Below are 24,530 nucleotides of genomic sequence, written 5' to 3' on the forward strand. Positions count from 1 at the left end.
AAATCTTCAAGTATTAGATGTCAGTCATTACTCAAAGCTGTAAAATTTTTCCGGACATCAGTAAAATCAATATACTTGCAAAAATGATACATTTCACATTTACATAACACTGTACACAACACTGTACTTAACACTGTCAGTTATACAAATCACCATTATTAGTTGCACTTTAGGTAATGAATTGTGAATGTGCATTTACGAATGTCCATCACTAACATAGACAGGTGAGATGTGTAGTGTGTAATGTCTGACTGTGTTTCGCTTGGACCAATCACTTATCATTATTGTTCCCAACGATCAATCACTGACCACCACTGTTTCTCCCACCCTCGCAATTTTTTACTCTTTGTTTTAAACTCTCTTCCTGGATTATAATAAAAGCGAGTAACCATTTCCTTACTGTTCACCTTTCAAGAATACTCAGTGTCACAGCTTGTTTTTGTCTGTGTTCTTCATAGAAAGTATAGTATTTTGTCCATTCGTAAAAGTTGTCTTTGTGGTGCAATAACCAAAGATGACTTCTTTCTATAAGAAATATATTATTTAAGAAATAAATAATTAAGAAATGAAGAAATAACCATAAAATTGGCAAACCCAATCAGTTTGTCAATCTCATGCTCTTTTTTTCATTTGTCCTGAATAAGACATCCACCTTTCGCCACTATGAATGATTCTAACCACTGTAGTAACCATAGTAAAACTTCTGGCACTGCCTACTGAAGGGAGAGAATGTCCACTGGTTAAGATGTTTCTCAAAGTTTTCTGCTTACAGTGCTGTGAATGTCTGATTTCTGTGAGTGCCTGGTTTCTTCTGTTTTATGTATATCTGATACTAAATTTGGCACAGTAGTGAACCTTCCCAGAAGTGGGCGACCTTCCAAAATTCCTCCAAGAGCACAGCAGCTACTCATCTAGCAAGTCACAAAAGAACCAAGGACAACATAAAAGGAACTATAGGCCTCTCTTGCATTAATAAAGGTCACTGTTCATGACTCCACTATCAGAAAGACACTGGACAAAAATGGCATCCATGGAAGGGTGGTGAGGTGAAAACCACTGCTAACCCAGAAGAACATAAAGGCTCGTCTGAATTTTGCCAAAATATACCTTGATGAGCCTCAAACTTTCCTCTCTTCTCAACCAATAGCTGGTGTGTGGTGGGCGTCCTGGTGCACTATGGCTGCCGTTGCATCATCCAGGTGGATTCTACACACTGGTGGTGGTTGAGGAGATTTCCCCTCATACAATGTGAAGTGCTTTGAGTGCCTAGTAAAGCATTATATAAATCTAAGGAGTGAATGTTCTGTGTACTGATGAGTCAAAAGAGGAACTGTTTGGAAGACAGGTGTCCCATTACATCTGGTGTAAACCAACCACAGAATTCCATAAAGAGAACATCATACATACGGTCAAGCATGGTGGTGGAAGTGTGATGGTGTGGGGATGCTTTGCTGCTTCAGGGCCTGGGCAACTTGCAATTGAGGGAAATAATTGAGAGAAACATGAATTCTGCTCTCTACCAGAAAATCCTAAAGGAGAATGTCCGGTCTTCAGTCCGTAAGTTGAAACTCAAGTGCGACTGGATTATGCAACAAGACAATGATCCAAAGCATAGGAGTAAGTCCTAGTCCTAGAAATAAGTGAAAGACTGATCTCCAGTTATCAGAAGCATTGGGTTGCAGTTATTGCTGCTAATGGTGGCACAACCAGATTTTAAGTTTAAGGGGGCAATTAGGTTTTCACTTGGGTGATAGGGGTTGGATAACTTTTTTTTGCTTCAATAAAATTAATAATAATAAAAACTATATTGTGTGTTTACTCAGGTTGCCTGTTTTATGTTGTGTTTTGTTTGAAGATCAAAAGCTATTTAATATGAGATATACAAAAAACAAAAACAACAACAACAACAACAAAAAAAAAAAAACAGAAGAAATTAGGTACTCAAATAGAATACTTTTTCATAGTACTGTACCTGAACTTTTACTTCTTTAACTGCTTTTGCTGCAGTCCTTCAGGGCCTACTTTACCTCTGAATTAAATGAAAAGAGCTCTCCTTAGGCATTACTTAGCTTCCATTACATAGCATCCTTCACTACTGATGTCCAGCAGTGTGTCCTAGAGTTAGTGCCTTGACAAGCACCTTGCATCTGCTTCAGCAAATCAGGACTTGCATGTCATCAATCCAGATTCAATCTCCCCAACCTCCGTCAGTACAAAGAGAAATGCTTTCAGAGGTGTGAGTTAAATTCATCTCAATAATGCTGCTACCAAGCAATGCATGATGTTCTCCTGGGTTTACCACATTAATCTGGTCAGTGTTCTGGTATAAACAATGGTACCATACAAAATGTTTGTTTCCAAAGATTAGCTTGTGCATAATGGCATTATATTTAGTTATATTGCAGAATAGTGAATATAAATGCTAAAGGAAGAACAAAATATGCTGCGTTTTGAAAACCAAATTACAGGGTGCACTTGGCTGACCCGCTGTAATCAGCTTTGAAGAGGCTGAACACCTTCTCTGTACTGACTTAATGTTGATGAAAGCTTGTCAAATAATATGGGTTTATAAAGGTTAGTAACAAACCAAAGATGTTAATGTTTATTTTCTTTTAAAATTATGCACATTTGGATTGTTTTTCCATTTTACATGTAGCTGTTACAAAATAGTGACCAGTTTACACCAAACAGCTGTGTGTGTGTGGTGGTGGTGTTTTCTAGATATTTGACATGGTAATTGATTGATTATTGACTAGTTTTAGATTAGTTTTGAGCCATTCTGTCTTGAACTTGCAGCTTAAAATAACTTTTCTATAATACAGCACCTGAATTGAAATACCTGGAATATTACAAAATCCAAATAACCGCTGAGATATGTTTCATCTTGTCTGAAATATAGAACTTGCCATATAAATACTACTACTACAATTAATAATAATAATAATAATAATAATAATAATAATAATAATAATAATAATAATAATAATAATAATAATAATAATAATAATATAGTTTATTAAAATATGTTTTAGTAAATGCATTTTATTTGGCTTAATGCTTTATAGCGTCTCTTTAAACTTGATCGATTTTGCCATTATTTAAATGTAAAGGGTTATAAAAACTTGACTGAAAACTGTAAAACGTTGTCTTCGTTTTGTTAATTATTTATTTAAAATGATCGTTTTGTATAAAAGTTAATTAGCTTTTGTTGTGTAGGCGCTCAGGGCGCATGGAGGCTTAGTGGTTAGCATGTTTGCCTCACACCTCCAGGGTCTGGGGTTCGAGTCCCGCCGGGGCCATGTGTGTGCGGAGTTTGCATGTTCTCCCCGTGCTACGGGGGTTTCCTCTGGGTACTCCAGTTTCCTCCCCCAGTCCAAAGATATGCATGGTAGGCTGATTGGCATGTCCAAAGTGTCTGTAGTGTATGAATGGGTGTGTGTGTGTGTATGTGATTGTGCCCTGTGATGGACTGGCACCCTGTCCAGGGTGTACCCTGCCTTGTGCCTGATGCTCCCTGGGATAGGCTCCAGGCTCCCCGTGACCCTGAAGAGGAGTAAGCGGTAGAGGATGGATGGATGGATGGATGTGTAGGAGCTTGCGGACGCTCATTTTTTTCTTTTATGACATTACCGCTAAGTGTGTAAAAGCCACGCCCCCAGAATTTATGTGTGGCTAGATTAACGGTGCTTTCAGGAAGAGGGGCTGGTTTAACCGCAGTCAAACTTTCTCCGTGCTATCAGAGTCCACACGAGACAGTCGATATCCTTCTACATTTCTTAAATCTTTCTAAAATTCTAAATTTCTCTCATAAAAATGTTGGGAGAAATATTGTAGGAACACCAGGTCCGAAGGGAATAGTTAACTGATCTTAATCCGTGAATAACTTTAAGAAATGTGAAAGCTCCAATTAGTTGTACACAATGCTGGGAAGTTTGATTCAATTTACTGAACCGATTCTTTTGAACTGAATCGAATGTCCGGTTGGAGTCACTGTGACCACTATAATTATCCAAAATCCCTTGAAATGATGTTTAAATGACTGTAACATACCCGTCACCCGTGAGTAATGGTTCCTGTGTCTTGTAACCAAAGCCAGGACACAGTGCTTCATATCATTTTCAGAGCCAATCTCTCTATTTTATCCACCTGTAACTGATCTTCAACTGATATTAATACAAAATATCAGAGTTAGAAGGATTAAAATGTATAAAATAATTTAGAGTAACATCAGTCTAAATCAGACCTGTTTGTCATTGGTTCAGTTGTTTCAACATGAAAATGTGAGTGCCAGGAACAAATCATGACTAAAAGTAATAAATATTAGTGTTGAGATTTGACTTTCATGTGTTTTATGAATGTAATGTACTTGAGGCCACACCCCCCATGACCCCATCACCACGCCCACCCCCAATTCCCCAGTCCTGAATTTCACCCATTCTCATCTGGTCACCCTAGGCACAGCTGTAACTTAATACTCGTCTATCAGAAGAAACTTCTTCAGGAGAACTTTGATTCTTGTCGTATGAGGCTTCATTTTGTGTTATTGTACCTGTACTACGTCACACTCACTTTATATAATTCAATCTTATAATTAGAAGCTTCTTTAAATTAGATTTATCATAAGTTTTGTAGGGAAACGTAAAATTTTTATGTGAACCATTCGACCACACATTCCTTTTTTTATTGTTCTGTGTTCAGCTACAGTTTGTTGTTCCATGCGCCGCCTGGTGGTTATTGTGTGAAGCACAACGAATGAATTTAAATTCTAAGAAGCGTGCCTGCAGGGTACCACGTGATCAAAGTGACGAATCGCGTGAAACCTTAAAGGCCATTCTTAAATGCCACATCTGTATATTGAGAAGTAACTACAAACACCACAATCACTATATGACTACAATGTCTCTGTGTCTCTTTTTCTTTAAATGCAGAGCAGCCAAGAAAATGTAAAGTTAAATGAAAGCAAGGAAGATGGTGATGACAGTAAAATGTGGGAAGTATGAGGGAAGTTTATTGGAGACTGACACAAGGGCTGCAACTAACCATTATTGTGATTAATTGACAATCATCTAATCTCTAAAATAAGGATAAGGAGTCTTTATTGATCATATATACATATGCACAGTGAAATTCTTTTCTTCGCATACCCCAGCATGTCAGGAAGATGGGGTCAGAGTGCAGGGTCAGCCATGATACAGCGCCCCAGGAGCAGAGGGTTAGGGTTAACCCTAACCCTAGGGCTAAGGCAGCTTGAATTTATGAGAAATGCCCATCGCAAGGTCCCAGTGCTAAAACCGATGTCTTACAATAGCTTCCTGAATCTGATAAGCAGCCAGAAAAACCTTTCATTTTTATTGTATTGATAGGAAAAGGGAAAAAGGTAATACTTTTTAGTATTCATGAAGCTATATCTGGCAAATGTTGGTATGCTTACCTGAGAAATGATTAAAGCTATTAATCTATTATCAAAGTTATGAGCAATTGCTTGTTGATCATCTAATTGATTAATTGTTGTTTGAGATGGTAATTACTACCTATGCTAGGGCTGGATGATATGGCCAAAATGTATATCACAATATATTTCTTAATTTCGGTCGATACGATATAATTCCAATATCGATATGAACAATATAAATCCTCAGAAAAACTGCCAAGGACGCCCACAATGGATGTCTGTACCTTCAAACTTCTGTAAAATGAATTTGCCAAGTCTATGAAACCTCCTCCTATAAAACTATATAATAATTTAGAAATAAAAATGGCACAAAAAATTAATGTTCACCTTTTATTTGGATTTAACCTTCATACAAACAAGAAATGTGAAATCACCTTCAAATAAACATAAAACTCCCACCTTTGTCAATATTAATATCTTTAACTTTAAACTGCAACATAGGCTGATTATTTTATTCTTATAGATTGAAATAAAAGTGCTTCAGCCAGGATCATGATGAAAAATGCTCAGAGTTGCTGAAGAAAACAGAAAAAGTGTGAGCAATAACAAGAACACATGTTGCTGGGGCAGGGACATTGATGGGGGTTGATGACACCCTATGACAGGCTCTAGAGGTTTCTGGCAAGAAATACAAGCTGGTCTACATTATCTGGCTTCAAAGATTCCCTTTTACATGTGACAATGTTGCCACCTGTACTAAAAACCCTCTCAGAGGGGGAGCTTGTGGCTTGAATACACAAGTAATGTTTTGCCAGTTGGCTTACTCTGGGGAAGTTCTTATGAGAGACTTTCCACCAATCCAGAGGATTTGAGTCATTGTCAGCATCTGGAGACAGAAGGTAGTTGCTGAGCTCCCTCTCAACTGCCTGCTGTACACTCAAGCCTTCTGTGTTGGTACTGGTGAACCTGTTTGAAAAAAAGCTAGCCAGAGACCGCTTTGTTTTCTTGGCTGGTGTCACTGCTGCAGAAGCATCTCCCATGGGTTCTTCTCTGGACTCCTCTTCCCTTACCACAACAGCTCTCTCCCCCTTCAGCATCTCCAACACAGCTTTCTCTTTGATGTATTCTCTCTTCTCCTCCTGAGTGTACCGAAGCATGAATCTTAGGTCAACGAGGCATGCCATGTCAAGTAGATCATCCATGGATGGGTCATCATACTTTTCATTCAAGTATCCCATCACTGTTGTCTTTATGGTTCTGGTGAGGTCTGTGTCATCCTCTGTTGAAGATATGCATCACTGGTTTTAGGAATGACACACTGACATAGGACTCACTGGACAAGGCATCGGTGAATTCAAGAAGCGGGTTTAGAGATGCATCTATAGACTCTAAAACATCCACATCTTGCCAAGTAGGAACCAGCAACCTGGTCTTCTTGTCTTTTGAGAGGACCTCTGTGATGGCCCTTTTCTGCTCCAGAACCCGCCTCACCATTTGTTGACGGGAGCCCCATCTTGTTGGGGTTTCACTGATGAGCTTGTGCTGTGGCAAGTGATACTCCTCCTGAGCAGCTGCAAGGTCCCGTTTCTTCTTCCAGGAGTAGGAGAAGGCAGACACCACCTTTTTACAGACCCCAACTGCTCTGTCCACTCACTTGTCCTGGTGAACTTTCTCTGTAGACAGAGAGAGAAAAAAAATATTGCAATATGTAGTTCTCATTTGTATTTTAACTACAAAATTTTATTCATTTAAATTATTCTTACAGCAAAATCACAATTCTTCTGCTTATGTACATTTTGTTGTTTTTATATTTCACACCTGATTTGGGAAAGTAAACATCTGTTTCCATGCCAGTAAAACATCTTTGAATTTAATTGATAGAACTGCTGTATGTATAAATCCATACAAATATGTATGTCTTAACTAAAGAATAAATGAATAGCCTATTCAGTCACTTAAATTGGGGGAATGAAATCACCTAATCAAAATTATAAGCCAACTAAGTACTAAGTAATATCTAGTGTCTGGGTTTGGTATCTGTGGGAAACTCTCTATTCCCTCGGATATGTACAAGTATGTTTTGGTTATAGTTTTGATTTCTGTCTTATGGACTTTCCAGACCTGTCTGATGTGCATGTCCCAATAAACATGTCATCATTTGAACTTCCTATTTTCTGCTAGCGAACATTTACCATATATGATCAAAACCTGTTGAACTTCCTCATCTGGCCTAAGATGTTTTTCACGTACATGGCCGACAGTTTAAACTGCCATATTATTTCCACACAGCAGTATGCCCAACGCCCTGGTATTTGTACCCCTGTATATCTGTGGTGGTGATGCAGATCTGGCAGTCCTCGCTGAGTCCCCAGGAGGCAAGCGCGTCCGTAAGTCCAGCTGCAATTGCTTCGCCCGTGTGATCCTCGGGAAAGTAAACCATCTGGAGGCATAAGCTGACAAGCTTCCAATCTTGGTCAATAAAGTGGACTGTCAGGCTCAAGTATGGTTCCGAGGTTCGGCTTGACCACAGGTCAGCTGTGGTCGCAAAATATGACACTGACTTCAGTTGCACCTCCACCCTTTCCCTAACTTCACTATTAAGTCTAGGTATAGCTGTGCGGGAAAAATATTTCCGGCCAGAGACCTCCTATCTGGGATCGATGACTGACATAATTTTCCTGAAGCCCACATTTTCTACCGTACTAAACTGCATCATGTCCTTAGCCAAAAAGTTTGTGACAGCCTTGGTAATATCTTTATAACGTTTAGACTGCTTGTCATGAGGCAAGAATGTAGCGATCCATGTTTGCTGCATGGGTTTCTCTTATGACACAACTGGTGATGGGGATGGCGGTGATATTTCAGAGACAGGTTGGCTTAAACCTTTAGGATGCCTCATCTTCTGACTCTCAGAATATTCTATCGGGTGGAACTGCTTCAGATGGTGGGACAGATTTGATGTGTTCCCGCTGCTAGTCGGCACCACTCTCTGGCACATTTTGCAGCGCACTGAAATCTGAAGTTGATCAGAGCTTACATAGCCAAACCACTTCCATACCACTGAATTAGTCTTTCCTCTCATCAACTATTTCATCTGCTTTCTCTTCACTTGTGGAAGCTCACTCAGTCGCATTTGTATTGCGGTCAGTGGTACTCATTTTGTAGCTAAAACTTGCCGCATTGGAGCTTAGCCTAACACTGCCGAGCACTGGCTGCGTGCCTGTGGTGTACGTCATCACGCACGTAGCCAATTGTTGTCTGCTCTTTCTGCTCGGCTTGAATACAACAAACTGACGCCTGTGCCATGAACGTCAGTCAGTGACCAATGTTTTAATGTATGTCTAAATATCGGAAATGTGTTTAAAAATCATATCACCGTTATTGAAACAATTTATATTGTGATATATATTGATATTGAATTATTGTCCAGGCCTATATACAGCTGTAATGCACTGTGTTCTGACACCTTTCTATCATAGCCAGCATTAACTTTTTCACCAATTTTACTACAGTTGCAGACCAGACGTGCTAGCCTTAGCTCCCCACGCATATCAGTGAGCCTTGGGTGCCCATGACCCTTACACTGGTTCACCGGCTGTCTCTCCTTACCCACTGGCCCTTTAAATTATACTAATACTGTATAAAATTGGAAGAAATCATATACATGCTGAAGCTACAGGTATATAATTTACCCATGTCTCTGCACTCAGGATGGGACTGGGCAGACGTGCCTCATATCCATGGGGTGCATCTGCAACAAATACACCACTCTGAAAAACAGAAGAAAAGAAATGTGCATAGAAAACACTTTTCTCTGATGGGGAAAAAGAGCTGTGAAGTATAATGGAGGAGTTTTTAGTTCACCTCATGAGATCAGGATCCTCAGTAAGATCAGTCACAGAGTCCTGGTACTGGAGGTCCTGTAGTGACAAACACTGTTATTAATAATCGCTCAATAATCTGTGTCTTTTTGGGGGTTTTAAAGATTATTACTTGCTTTGTTTGATAAGATGCTTTGAGAATTATTCCTCAGTCTTCAGCCAACATTTAAAGTTCCTGCGTGTGTTTGAAAACCTCTTACCTTGCCATTTGTCTGCCCTGGTGTGCAAAGCCACTTCTCTAGAAGGATATTACGGATCTCGGTCAACACCGTTAATGGATGCGATCTCTTTAGCCACTGCGTGAATTTCTGGTCAGGCAAACAAAAGTGGCACAGAAAACATGTGATGAGTAAATGCTGTTGTTAAAAACTGTTTAAAGCAGCCTTTTGTTATACACCCTAGGGCTAGGGGTTGACCGATAGTGGATTTTACTGATACCAGTAACCAAGTCGGGCAGAAGTTTTGTAAAACTGATACTGAATGAAAACACTCAAAGTAAAATATTCCTGAACTTTATTACAAAAATAAACAAAGTATTGACTGTACCATGAAAATGTACTGCACTTTTTAAAATGAAATAAATATAATATATTAATTATTAATAAATGTTAATTTAATGTAGTACTCCAAATAAATAAAAATAGAGATGTCCAAAATGAATTAAAAAACACTTCAAATAACGAGAATGAGTTTTTATTTCTCCTCTAGAGGCCGCTCTCATGCTGCATAATGACATCGGACAGTTCTCAGCCGCTCCTGCAAGGGACGCAGTCGAGCTCTACCAAGGGCTGCATGGTTCTTAATGAAATAGGAAACTTTTTTTTTTGGCTTGAGCAATTATTCGATTCTTACATTACTTACGGAGGCTGCATTTGAACAGACAATAAGGAAATGTAAAGCTTTAGTGCTCCGAGTTTGACAGCAAAATATTCACATCTTGATCTACACCACAAAAAAAAATTTCCGTACTTTCTCCAGACTTTCCAGAACCGTGCCTTTATTGCTGACATTTTTTCTAGGCACATCATGATTCTAAATGACCAGAAACACCAGCACATCAACCTTAACCTTTCATGAGTCCACACTGTTTCATGAGTATAACCATAAAAAAAAAGAGGCTATTGTACATCTTAATAAATATTCAAGTTCAATCAAAATGGTGCGTGATTGCTTGAGTATTGGTGCTTAGGGTCTGCATGGTCAGATTTGCTCTCACCAGGGGAGGTCTGTCCAGCAGGACTCTTGATGCGCTCCACCACTGAGCTGTGCTCGAACAGAGCCACGATGAGACGGCCGGGCAGTCCCGTGAGCTTCAGCAGCTCGGGGCAGTCCAGCTGAAAAGTCATGAACACGTTCTCCGTGGCCGACCGCTGATACTGCAGCTTCGAGGTGAAGCTCTCTCCCCTCGTCTGTAGCTCCTCCTACACACACACACACACACACACACACGAAACAAATCCATAAACAGGTGCATTCAATAGATCATAAAGTAAGTAGAGTCATTTATGCTGTATTAAATATATACACTGTATAGAAAATATAAAACGACACCTAATATTTTTGTAATATTTGTTAGAAGACAAAAGAGATGCAAAAGACTGCAAAATTCAACAGGACTGCAAAAGAAAAAACAAAGCAGCGACAGGTTATATTAAAGCACAGAATAAAACTAAGACAAACATGTATTCATGGAAATGACATGACTAAGGCTTAACAAAGCTAAGTGGAAAAACAGTTTGGTCAATAGCGATGGGAAGAAAAGACATCATTATAAAATTAGTTTATAAACAACTAATGATTCATCTATAAAAGAATTAAAATAAAAACTCATACATATATAGTTTTATTTTATAAAGCATCTTATTCTTATGGTAACAAACCTGCAGCGTATCAGACTTCAGCAATGTGTGTACGAGGTCCAAGCTGAATTTCAAAAACATGGTTTTCTCTGCACCTGTAAGCAAAGCAGCAGGGCAAATTTCTATATTTATAATAAATAAATCTATTCAGGATAGATGAATATAATCAGCGATTAGACAAGGTTTAGAGAGGCCAATCGTAACAAAACTCAGTGGACCGGTTTGACTCTTGGCCCCAGAGGTCTGTGCTCAATTTGAACCCAAACGGCCACTGGGAGGCACCAACACATTTTGTTTTGTGTGTGGATTTTATATCATGTGATGTTTCCCACAAACACAAATTCTTTAAATCAAATTGTAGATCTCTTTATTTTGCCTCAAGAACCACTGCTGTCAATCAAATTGCTGTCAACTCATACATACAAACTTATGCACACACATGAACTGGTGCAACTAACAGACCAGATTTTGTGCAATTAATTTGTAAAAATAAATAAATAATATGAGCACAGTGACAGGGGCCCCTTCACAAAGTTTTGCTTAAGGTCCCCAGATGTTCAGGATAGTCACTGGATTTAGTTCAGTAAAAATATTGCATATAGCCCCTTTAATAGTGATTGTTAAGGTGGTGGGGGGGGGGAGTCTGGGGATTATGGGAGCTCCAAAAAAATTAAATGTGGGCCCTGGTACAGATTTTTGTTATGGACCCCCTCTCAAATAATCATTGATGGGGTGTAGTTGTGGGTACTTCTGAATTTGTTCAAATTACCACCTTTCATCCGGTTACTGACAGCCTGGGTATATACACATTAATTTATACATATCTATTGAATAAAAATGAAGCCATGGTTTTCATAATTGATGTACAGATGGATGGCAAATTAAAGGAAAACCCTTAAGAAAGGAGTAAGGGGTGAGGACATTTTTCTGGCATGATGGATGGATGGTTTGGGTCCACTTATCCCCTTAAAGGAAAAGGTCATTGCAAATCAATATAAAGTGGTTTTGAGTGATCACCTTTTTTCCTATGATGAAGCATTTCTATCCTGTTACAAACGGACAATGCACCATCCATAGGGCACAAGGGGTCAATGAATGGTTAATGATGTGAAGGATATGTCATGGCCTAACCTGATCTCAACCCAGTTGAACATCTATGGGAGATTTTAGACCAATGTGTTATGTCTATGTGATGTCTTCATCATTATCAAGACAGCAAATGATGATCATTTGGAACAATAGTGTACCATTCCAGCAGTACAATTCCAGAGACTTCTAGAATCAATGCCAAGGCACATTGAAGCTGTCCTGGGAACACATGGTGGCTTAACACTGTTTATTAAGACACTGTTAATTTTCCCTTTAATTTCTCACCCATCTGTATAATGTCACTCTCACATGGAAACCTAGTACCTCCAGATTGGGTCATTTTTCCTTCTTTAAGTTCTTTATAAAACAATGCTATTGGTCACCCTTTACATTTATCTGTGGGTTTCACAAATATTTAACCAATGAAAAGCATTAAAAAGTGTTTGTGACTAAATCTCAATCTCTAAAACTTTTGGTAAAGCCTCATAACTCCACCCCACCTACATGCTGAAGGATTGGTGTGCCACACAGCAGAGCTGAACGTAAACAGTGATCTCGAAGGTACATAAAGAACGGGTTGTTTTGAATAAATACAGCGTTTGCTTTCATCAGTAAACACCAAGTCTGGAAAGGCTTTTTTAATCTAACATTAATGTCATTTAAAGTAACATTTTTTTATGTACAGCCACACTACCAACTGTAACAGTTCACTGCACAAAATACAGGGTTTTATTTCCTGAAAAGTAACAGTGTGTCATATGAGGTTTCCACCCGAGAGTGACAACATGTACAGTGTCCTCCACTAATATTGGCACCCTTGGTAAATATGAGCAAAGAACAAAACCTTTTGTTCAAAAAATTCACAAAAATACTCTGCTCTCATGGATAAACAATTGCAAACAGGTTTATTAAAAAAAAGTTACATGGGTGCACAACAATTATTGGCACCCCTATGAATCCATGAGAAATACAGTATCTCACAAAAGTGAGTACACCCCTCACATGTTTGTAAATATTTGATGATATCTTTTCATGTGACAACATTGAAGAAATGACACTTTGCTACAATGTAAAGTAGTCAGCTTGTGTAACAGTGTAAATTTGCTGTCCCCTCAAAATAACTCAACACACAGCCATTAATGTCTAAACCGCTGGCAACAAAAGTGAGTACACCCCTAAGTGAAAATGTCCAAATTGGGCCCAATTAGCCATTTTCCCTCCCCGGTGTCATGTGACTTGTTAGTGTTACAAGGTCTCAGGTGTGAATGGGGAGCAGGTGTGTTAAATTTGGTGTCATCGCTCTCACACTCCCTCATACTGGTCACTGGAAGTTCAACATGGCACCTCATGGCAAAGAACTCTCTGAGGATCTGAAAAAAAGAATTGTTGCTCTACATAAACATGGGCTAGGCTATAAGAAGATTGCCAAGACCCTGACCCTGAGCTGCAGCACGGTGGCCAAGACCATACAGCGGTTTAACAGGACAGGTTCCACTCAGAACAGGCCTCGCCATGGTCGACCAAAGAAGTTGAGTGCACGTGCTCAGCGTCATATCCAGAGGTTGTTTGGTGGCGTGCGGCTCTTCTGACATCTACACCAAACCCATCCAGGAATTACCAGGATGAAAGGCCTGGTGCATAGGTATATGTGGTTGCCACACGTGGATGCAGAGGTGGAAGCATTGGTCAAATCGTGTGCAGTCTGTCAGGAAAACAGAAACGCTCCGGCAAACGCGCCACTGCATGCGTGGGAGTTGCCAGAGCAACCGTGGAGAAGGATTCACATTGATTACGGTGCACCGTGGATGGGTAGAATGTTCTTGATCGTGTTCTTGATCGCATTCTCAAAATGGACAGAGGCTTATCTGTTAATCAAGTCTACAGCCACAGTTACCATTCAGTGCTTAAGACAAACCTTTAGCCAACACAGGATACCAGAAGTGGTGATGTCAGACCATAGCAGTTTTTTTGTTTTGTTTTTTTACCAGTGCTGAATTCCAAGAGTTTACGGAAAGAAACGGAATCAAACACATGCACAGCACCCTACCATGCATCTTCCAGTGGTCTGGCTGAAAGGGCCGTTCAAACATTCAAAACCCTGATGAAAAGAGTGCCGAGAGTCCATTGAAAAAGCTAGCCAGAGTGCTGTTCAGTTACCGAACGACGCCACAGTCGACCACTGGCAAATTAGCCTAAACTGCTGTGTGGAAGGAAACTGGTCTACACAGGGTCTCATTGAGACACAAACAATTGAGACAAAAATGGTACCATGACCAACATGCAAAGGAAAGATATCTTGTGGTGGGTGACCCAGTGTATACTAGGAACTTCAGCTCTGGACCTACTTTTATTCCAGGAACAGTTCAGAAAAAGACTGGTCCTGTATGGTGCACAGTAGCATTGGGAAGTGGGCAAGTAGTGCACTGACATACTGATCAGGTGAGAGACAGGCACAATGCAACATCTGTAGCACCAGCACCAGAGTTGTTAGACACTTCATTGCCAGATGTTGACATTCCAGTGCCTTCTACAAAAGACTCAGGTTCCTCATTCTCTGAGGAAAGTCACGTAAACAAAAACTCCAAGAATATTACACTCACATTGACTAATTGTAATGTTCATGAGTCAGCATTCAGGAGAACACTGAACAACAATGGTGTGCATGGCAGGGAGCATGTTACAAGGAGAAAGCAACTGTTCTCCAAAAAGAACATTGCTGCCTATCTGCAAAGATTCACATACTTTTGCCACTCACAGACATGTAATACTGGATCCTTTTCTGCAATAAATAAATGACCAAGTATAATATTTGTCACATTTGTTTAAATGGGTTCTCTTTGTGTAGTTTTAGGACTTGTCTGAAAATCCTGTGTATATTTACACAGAAATATAGAAAACTCTAAAGGGTTCACAAACTTTCAAGCACCACTGTAGCTGTGATGTGCAGCAAAAGGTTGTTGAGCTTCACAAAATGGGGCGTGTCTATAAGAAAATAGCACAAGCATCGAAAATGTCCATTTTCCACCATCAGGGCAATAACTAAGAAGTTCCAGTCAACTGGAAATTTTATGAATCAACCTGGAATTGGACGTGTGTCTATATCGTCTCAACACACTGAAGAGGACGGTTCGAGTGGACAAAACATCTCCAAGGATCACAGCTGGAGAATTGCAGGAGTTAGTTGCGTCTTGGGGTCAGAAAGTCTCCAAAACTACAATCTGAAGTCACCTACATCACCACAAGCTGTTTGGAAGGGTTTCAAGAAAAAAGCCTCTACTCTCATCCAAAAACAAACTCGAGCGTCTTCAGTTTTTTTTCAGTCCACCCGTATGCAGAGATTTTTTACTTAGTGTACTGTGTTCATGTAATCATAGGGATTAAAGCTGTTTATTTTTAAATCCACATTCATACCCAATCTTTTATAGAATTCACTGTAAACAGATTATGTTAAAACACACACACACACACACACAGAGTTAGAAAACACCATTAAAAGGTAAGTAGCATTTATAATTTATTTCTTGCCATACCAGCATACCATAGAATAAAAAAAAGTAAAATAAATGAGAAAACAAAACCAGCATGAATTCATAAAATGTATGTACACTAAATAAAACTCTGCATATTCAGTATTAGGCCTATTAAGTAATGTTCTATATTTCTCAGTCCACCGTATTCCACTGCTTCTTACAATGTTTCATAAAAACACACACTGTAATGCACAGAAAATCCATCAGTGTATCATTTAACCATGCAGCCATTATATCCTTTTACTTTTCCTCTCTCCACTTATTGTATTTTATGACTGACAATTAACCTGAGCCATGCTGTCTAGAATGATCTACCTTCTGGTAATTTCCAAACCAAACTAATGTTCTGCCTCTTTTGTTACAGTAGCACATCTTATACAGTAGCTTGTACTGATATTATAGCTAGAACACCACCATGAGAGAATTACTATTAACTTTATCACCTTAGCAACACTACAGTTCAAAAGTTTGGAGTCACTCAGAAATTGCCTTGCTGTTGAATGAAAATCACAATTTTTAAAATAACATTGATCAGAAATAGTCATTATAATAGCTGGATTTTTAAGGGAATATCTACGTATGCATGGAAAGGCCCATTTTCACCAACCAGCAACTCCTGTGTTCCTGTGGCACATTGTGTTAGCTAATCTGACATTATCATGTTAAAAAGTTCATTCATCATTAGAAAACCCTTGGTGCAATGATGTTAGCACAGCTGAAAACCGTTGTGCTGTTTAAGAAAGCCATACAACTGGCCTTCTTTGGGCTACTTGAGAACCTGGAGCATCAGCATTTGTGGGTTTGATTACAGTCACAAAATGGCCAGAAAGAAAGAGCTTTCTTCAGAAACTCATCAGTCTATTGTTGTTTTGAGAAATGAAGGCTGTTCCATGTCAGAAATAGACAAGAAACTGAATATATCTTACAAAGGTGTGTAGTAATCCCTTCACAGAACATGACATGAATGAAGTTGTTACTTCTATCATGCAGTTCCACTGCAGTGGCTTAGTAGGTGGCTTTGTACTCAACCTATTTGCATTAAAGGAATTAGATATCATTTTATATTAACAATATTTTTTCCCCTTCACATATTGAAGCCATAGATTTCTAATAATCTGACAATTATATGAGTGTACGATATTGACCCATAGAGTAGATACAAGTAAAAAGCAGATGCAGTTTGTCAACTTTGCTCATTTATTTATCATCAGTAACCACTTCATCCTGCTCAGGGTCGAGGAGGATCCAGAGTTTATCCAGGATTAATGGGCAAGAGGCAAGAATATATCTTACATCAGTCCATCACAGGAGACCACAGACACACACACAGACACAGAATCACAGACTCATTCACACCCTGGGGCAAGATAGCATAGGAGATCCACCAACCAGTAGGTCTATGTGTGGTGGGAGAAAACCTGGAGGAATCCTGCACAGACGCAGGGAGAAACTGCAGTTCCACATAAACAGTATCCTGAGCTCAGGATCGAATCAGGGAACATGGAGCTGTGAGGTAAACTGGTCTACATGAACCATACTCATACACAATATATGGTAAATCCACTTGGAGGAAGGAGTGGGGAGGATTCATTCATTAATAATTATTAGGGCTGCAACTAACCATTATTTTCATAATCGATTAGTTGGCCGATTATTTTTTCAATTAATCGGATGGGGCGGGGCAAACTTTCAGTACCATTTCTTCTTATTTGAAATAAAATCCACAAACTGAGTTTTACTTCAGACTAAAACTTTACACAAGTGTTTGTCCAAAACAGAAAAGAACCCAATACACACACACACACACACACACACACACCAGAATATAAATTATTAATTAGGACTGTAGTTTAATTCAGTGCTTTTTGTGCAACCATAAAAAATAATGCATAGATACTATAAAATAAATTATATAAAATTTTGTGTTTGAATTAGACATTACAGATCTTACTCACGCTACACTCTGTATCAGCGCGTCTACATCGCGTGTGATCAGCAACGCGGTCTCGCTACTAACACACCACTTCAATTATAATAAACAACAGAATTTACACTGCAAGCGCGCAGATACAGCATATAATGACAATAAACTTAAATTAAACTAAACGTTTTAAGCAGCGTGCACCAGTTTCCCCTGCCCCTTACACACAGTGGATATAAACATAACTTTGTGCTCCGCGGTGTTTAATATAAAATGCTCCCTGCATTTCTGATTTTCTTCCTAAGTCATGTGATGATTTCTCCTCCATCTGATGGAGACTGACGTCATGTTGGGAATAAAAGGTAACGCTGACAGAGAGTAAACTGGAGAAAGTCAGTGTCAGTGACTCTGAGTGTTTGCTAATGCTAGCGTGCGTATGACGTCATGCGTCATCGTGACTTATACTACCGGTTAGTAAAAAAATCGCTAGTGATATATTTGAGATGATATTACCTTTCTAAAATCCACACAGTAGAGTATACAGACAGTAGAGTATACAGTGCATAGTGTAAGTGTACAGTACTTCATTTGGGACAGAACTTTAGTATTTCCTCTCCGAAGCGTGTTTTCTGAACAGAAGTAACGTAATGCAGACCATCTAATCCATAATGAGATTCATTACAATAATTTTCATCATCGATTATTATCCATTTTATCGATTAGTTGTTGCAGCTCTAGTGCAAATATATAAATATAAATCTTTTACTTTTTTTTGACCCAGTGTAAAATGTTAAAGAGCTATCACTATTTCTCTAGATATAACCATGCGGTATGTTAGATGGTGGTATGCTGTGTTCAATAGGACTATGTGAGCACAAACAAACACTGAAATCTAAGAATGTTTTTTTTTAACAGATAATTAGTAAAAATGTGTCCGCACAGGTCTGTTAGATCTTTAACATATAACAGGTAGTGCAATAATGGAAAAATGGTATAAATGTAAACATAACACACTGTGACTGAGTATTCAGCAAATTAGCTTATACCAAATATGATCATAGCAGTTATAGTGATAGCAGCCAGGTAAAGTGTATTAAAGTGTATATAGTGACAGTAAATTAGATCCTATGTTTTTTTATAATACAGTACAGTATAATTCAGTTGTTCTATTAGTGCAATTTCAACCAAAGTACAGTGGAGTGTAAAAGTTTGTACCCCCTTTTGGTTTCTTTTGGACAGAAGGGTGTTAAATGTCCTAAACACTACAAAATTTGACTGTAAGTAGAAGTTAATTTTATTATCAGACTCAGATATCCATGTTGTTAATATTTTTAATACTGCTCATTAGTGTTAAATGACTTGAAAGAGTCAATGCTGGGATTATACATGGGATGGTCATGGCAGGATCTTGATTTTGTGGTCAGTAAACCAATTGTGTGTTGATTTTGATGTATGTTTTGGATCATTGTCCTGCTGGAAGATCCAACCACGGCACATTTTAATCTTTCTGGCAGAGGCAGTCAGGTTTTTATTTAATATCTGTTGATATTTGGTAGAGTCCATGATGCCATGTATCCTAACAATATGTCCAGGTCCTCTGGCAGAAAAACATCCCCAAAACATTAAAGATCCACCAACATAGTTAACTGTGTACATGAGGTACTTTTCCATATGGTTAGGGTGAAGTCAGCTAACATGGGCCACTTTTTGGTAAATGATTTATAATACCATCAAATAAGCTATCATGTCTCATCATCTCATCAAATCATGATATCTAATGATATTTTTATAAATTAGCATGGGCCTCTTCAATATAAATTTCTTTTAAAAATATGAAAAAGTATCATTGTTTTAAAATTATGAGGGTTAGAGTATTGGCAGGAACCCTCTTGATCCACAACACAATGTTCAGGCAAATTGGGCCAGCTGTTCAGTTAAAATGGGCCAATATAAAAAGATAACAGGTAATTTCGACTGAAATCATTTTAATTTTAACAGTAAATTGACACTATTGTGTTGAGTGTGCCATAGCAGCAACACCGTAAATTTATTTCATTTAATAGAAAGTACATCTTCTCCACAGCTCTCGTGGTACAATGAGTTGCACTGACAACAGCACACCCTAAATGTTCCCGCTGCATTGAATGCTGAAGGACTGTTGTGGTCTCTCCTTTCTCCCCAGCAGTAATCTCTACACAGGGTTTACCCACCTCCCTAACCACACGAGTAGAGTAAAACTGATCTTGTAGGCCAAATACATCACAATTCCAAAGATGTGATGGAACATTACTGATTGCAAGTTCCTCCAGCAGGTCTTCATAGGAACCCATAACAAGTTGTGTACTCGGTTTAAGAGGTGGAAACAATTCAGTGTCATTGAAGGATTCAGCCAATGGGTTGAGTGACTTTTTTGGCATTTCTGTTAACATTGATTTCAGGGTCTGTGCTGAACTCACTGTGAATTTCTTTCTATATCTTGTTTTGCTCCAGGTTACTGCGCTGTTGAAAACCTGAATGTCCAATTCCCTTATTTCAGACAAAATGGTTGCTATTACTTCATCGTAGTGTTCTTTTAAGATCTCTATATTATTGTCCATCCACTGTGCTGTGTTTTGTTTGACCTTTTCCAGTGTTGACTGGTTTGGATAAAGTTTAATGAAAGATTTTGTGACCTGTCTGAACATACTTGGTGGATAAGGATTAGCCGGTGTTGTGGCCGCCAGAATTTCTGAATGATGTAGAGCCTGTAACAATTTGAAATATTTTGTCAGTGTTAAATCTACAGCAGTTTTTGATTTGAGACACCTTGAATTTGGTTTTCACTTACATTTGCAGGTTCCCTTATCGGTCCAGAGTCAGCCAAGACTTCAAATCTGTTGTGCAATACTACAGACATATTGTTAAAGTAAGTTCACTTTAAAAAGGAAGAAAGATGGAACAGCCTGTGCAAAGGGGAAGAATGAATAGGGGCAGAAAATCCTTTAAGATGAAATAGAATTCAGAAAGGAGAAACAGTCAAGGAAATTATTCAATCAACACAACAGCAAATCAGAAACAAAACACATACCTGTGTATGTATAGGGGAAAATGTAGAAGTGATGCCATCTGGTGGATGAATCAAGGAATCATTCCTTTCAAAACCACGGGATTTCAATAACCCAGAGACTCAAAACTAAGGGATTTCAGTAACCCAGAGAATCGAAACCAGAGGATTTCAGTAACCCAGAGAATCGAAACCAAGGGATTTGAATTACCCGTAAAATCAAAAGTGAAGAGACAAAACAATCTAGAGTGACCTTGGTCTTACTGTTATCTCGTGGGGGGGGGCAGCTTGACTCAGCCACCCTTATAAATGGCTCCTCATGGTTCTTTCTTAAAATTAAGGCCTTCCTTGCGAGCCTGCATTTCTAGTTTATAATTTATTTTCATATTAGCTCTATATCTCTATTTTATATATAGTTATACTGCTTGAAAACACGGTTTACTGTACTTACCTACTTCATATCATTATATTACCCTTCTACTGTCCTACATATCCTATTATTCTGGTTTTTATAAAGAGTATATATATTATTATTATAAGATATTACCCTTATAATATCTTAATATTCCTTTTTATTATTCTTATAAAGTTATTGTAGTATGTGTGAGAGAGAGAGAGAGTGTGTGTGTGTGTGTTATGTCTACTTGCCCGCCCTTGACTGTAGGAGTGTGTGTGTGTGTGTGTGTGTGTGTGTGTGTGTGTGTGTGTGTGTTAGCACTCCTCAGCTCGTATACTTCTTTTTGACTTTTTGACTAATAAACCATAGTGTATTACACTTAAAGATCTAAGATCTTTAAAGTGTGAATCCAATTCAATATTCAATATCAGTCAATATCCGCCTCACACTGCTTCTGTGTGTCTTGGTGCCCGTCTTTTCTTCTTCTCTCCTTTACTGGATACTAGGTCTCCCTCATGTTTATTTCATGTCATTTTTATCCACAACATTTCCCCCCTCTGAGGCTATAAAGCCTCATACAATACCTTAATTAAGCGGGTATACCTGTGGAGGAACTGGTTCTGCCATGGCCCTGCCCGCTAGATGTCGGAGGATTACTCTAACGGAGCCATAATGCGCCCGTCCCCGTACTCAAATGGGTCCCTTACATTAACCACTTCTACGCCACACTGAGCAGAATAGGAGCTGAGGAGGTTTTGTAGATTTGGTGTGATACTTGCTAGCGTTGTGCGCCCCGGGATCTCATAGTAGATTGGCAGCTGGAGAATGGGCCTTAGGACCCCCCTACAACCACTTTGCGCCGGACATGTGTAGATGTACCTAGCCATAACTCTTAACCCTTAACTTACTTCTCCTTTCAACTATATATATATCCTATTTCGAATCTAACTACCTTGATTATACGCTTGTTTGCCTACATCGATTATAAGTGTGATTAACTGAGTTCCCCTAATCATTCATTACTACTACTACTGCCGTACGTATGAGTGGCCACTACAGTAACTAACTACTTGATTGGATCTACACGTCCCTATCTTTCTCAACTAGGCCTGTCAGCCCACAGTTTTGTATTTGTCGGGACCTGCAGAGTCTTGCTTCCCCCAAAAAACAAACCCCAATCCTGCGCAGTCAGGGGTGGGCGAAAAAACCTCCTATGAGGAAAAATTCCCACCCTGCTAGCACTGTGTGCTCGACAGCACCATTATACTTTTCTCGTGCCTGAGTGCGTCATATCACAAACATTTTACAACATTTTATAATAATACAACTTGACAGTCTCTGTTGGCAGTATCTCTCTGTATGCTGGTTGTCTTCGGCTCAAGCACTTTACGTACTGTAGAGAGCCACCCTTTGGGGAGAGTTTAGGCTAGCACGTACACCCAGGGTATGGATCTTCACATCTTCTCATCCTGTCTGCCACTGACTTGAGAGTTCTATGATAGCCGACCCCCCGTTGACGGCAGCTTCGTACACAGCAGCTTCGTACCGGACCTTCACGTGTTCCCCACCATCTCGTCATTGGAGGAGCATCCTCCGGGGGTCGCATGTTCTTGTAGTCCGCTGCTGCCTTGTAGTCAGCATTCTCTCGCTGCTCCGGGTCTCCTACCTCCGGGTGAACACCTCCCCCCGGTGAGGCGGTGACGCCTCACCCATAACAATGCACCCAGCTCTTTTCCTGCGAACAGATAGCTTCATACATAATAGTTAGTGGTCTCATATATGTTTTTGATTCATCTGCAATTACTCCAGCGGCAGTCCATCATGAGGAACAGACACAGACATGGGTCGACCCGTAAGCATTTCATGCGGTGTTAGATACATATTGCTGTTAGCCTGCATGTGATAGGTCATTAGTGCAAGAGGTAGAGCATCTACCGAAATACGTGTAGTATCAGCACAAATTACGTTAACTTGAGATGGTATGCCAGATCTAGGACCTATCCCTGGTCAAGGAAGAAATTTTCGAGCACAAATATCACACTTAGATTATCCTCCACCGTTGCCTGCAAGTACAGAGATCATTCCTTACCTTCCCCCTCGCACACTGGCTAAGATCATGGGCATCTGTAATACATACAGCGAGAAGTGCAGTCAGAATTAGGATTCAATTAAACTATTTGCTCGATAAGTGGCGGGGGGGCAGCTTGACTCAGCCACCCTTATAAATGGCTCCTCATGGTTCTTTCTTAAAATTAAGGCCTTCCTTGCGAGCCTGCATTTCTAGTTTATAATTTATTTTCATATTAGCTCTATATCTCTATTTTATATATAGTTATACTGCTTGAAAACACGGCTTACTGTACTTCCTACTTCATAGTATCATTATATTACCCTTCTACTGTCCCACATATCCTATTATTCTGGTTTTTATAAAGAGTATATATATTATTATTATAAGATATTACCCTTATAATATCTTAATATTCCTTTTTATTATTCTTATAAAGTTATTGTAGTATGTGTGAGAGAGAGAGAGAGTGTGTGTGTGTGTGTTATGTCTACTTGCCCGCCCTTGACTGTACGAGTGTGTGTGTGTGTGTGTGTGTGTTAGCACTCCTCAGCTCGTATACTTCTTTTTGACTTTTTGACTAATAAACCATAGTGTATTACTCTTAAAGATCTAAGATCTTTAAAGTGTGAATCCAATTCAATATTCAATATCAGTCAATATCCGCCTCACACCGCTTCTGTGTGTCTTGGTGCCCGTCTTTTCTTCTTCTCCCCTTTACTGGATACTAGGTCTCCCTCATGTTTATTTCATGTCATTTTTATCCACAACAGGTGTCGGAAAGTTGAAAGTGGGGTGAATACTTAGGAAATGCACTTAAATAATGAGGAAAACAGTCTGAAGAACACTCAGTCGTCAGTATACACTAAGAATTTAGTGTATCATCATCCGTATCATCATCCGTCCATCACAGCACCACTTCTGAAGCGGGGAAAACTTCAGCCACAACAACTACAGGAACTGTTACCATTGCTCGAACGAGAAAGATTCTTATTAACGAACAACTTTTAAATGGACAGAAAGATACAGTCCCCTCTGAAACTACTGGAACGACAAGACCAATTCTTTTTTTTCTGTAGACTGAAGACATTTGATCTCAAACTCAAAAGATGAATATGAGACGAGAGTTTCAGCTTTTATTTCCTGGTATTTACATGTAGATGTGATAACCGACATAAAACATAGCACGTTTTGTATCACACCAGCCAATTTGTAGGCGAGTAAATATATTGGAACATGTGACTGAAAGGTGTTTCTTGTTACCCAGGTGTGTCCTGTTAGATTGACTGTTTAAACAATAAATAGCGCTGAACATCTACTCTTAGTTTTGGTTTTAGCCTTCAGTTTCAC

General features: G+C 39.2%; 1 pseudogene; it reads right to left on the reverse strand.

Moving 5' to 3' along the window:
• The window catches only part of LOC128604889 (delta(3,5)-Delta(2,4)-dienoyl-CoA isomerase, mitochondrial-like), a 177,363-nt pseudogene that overhangs the window by 72,467 nt on the left and 80,366 nt on the right, over positions 1 to 24,530 (reverse strand).

The sequence above is a fragment of the Ictalurus furcatus genome, unplaced genomic scaffold, assembly GCF_023375685.1.
Source record: "Ictalurus furcatus strain D&B unplaced genomic scaffold, Billie_1.0 scf5, whole genome shotgun sequence".
Lineage (NCBI taxonomy): Eukaryota > Metazoa > Chordata > Actinopteri > Siluriformes > Ictaluridae > Ictalurus > Ictalurus furcatus.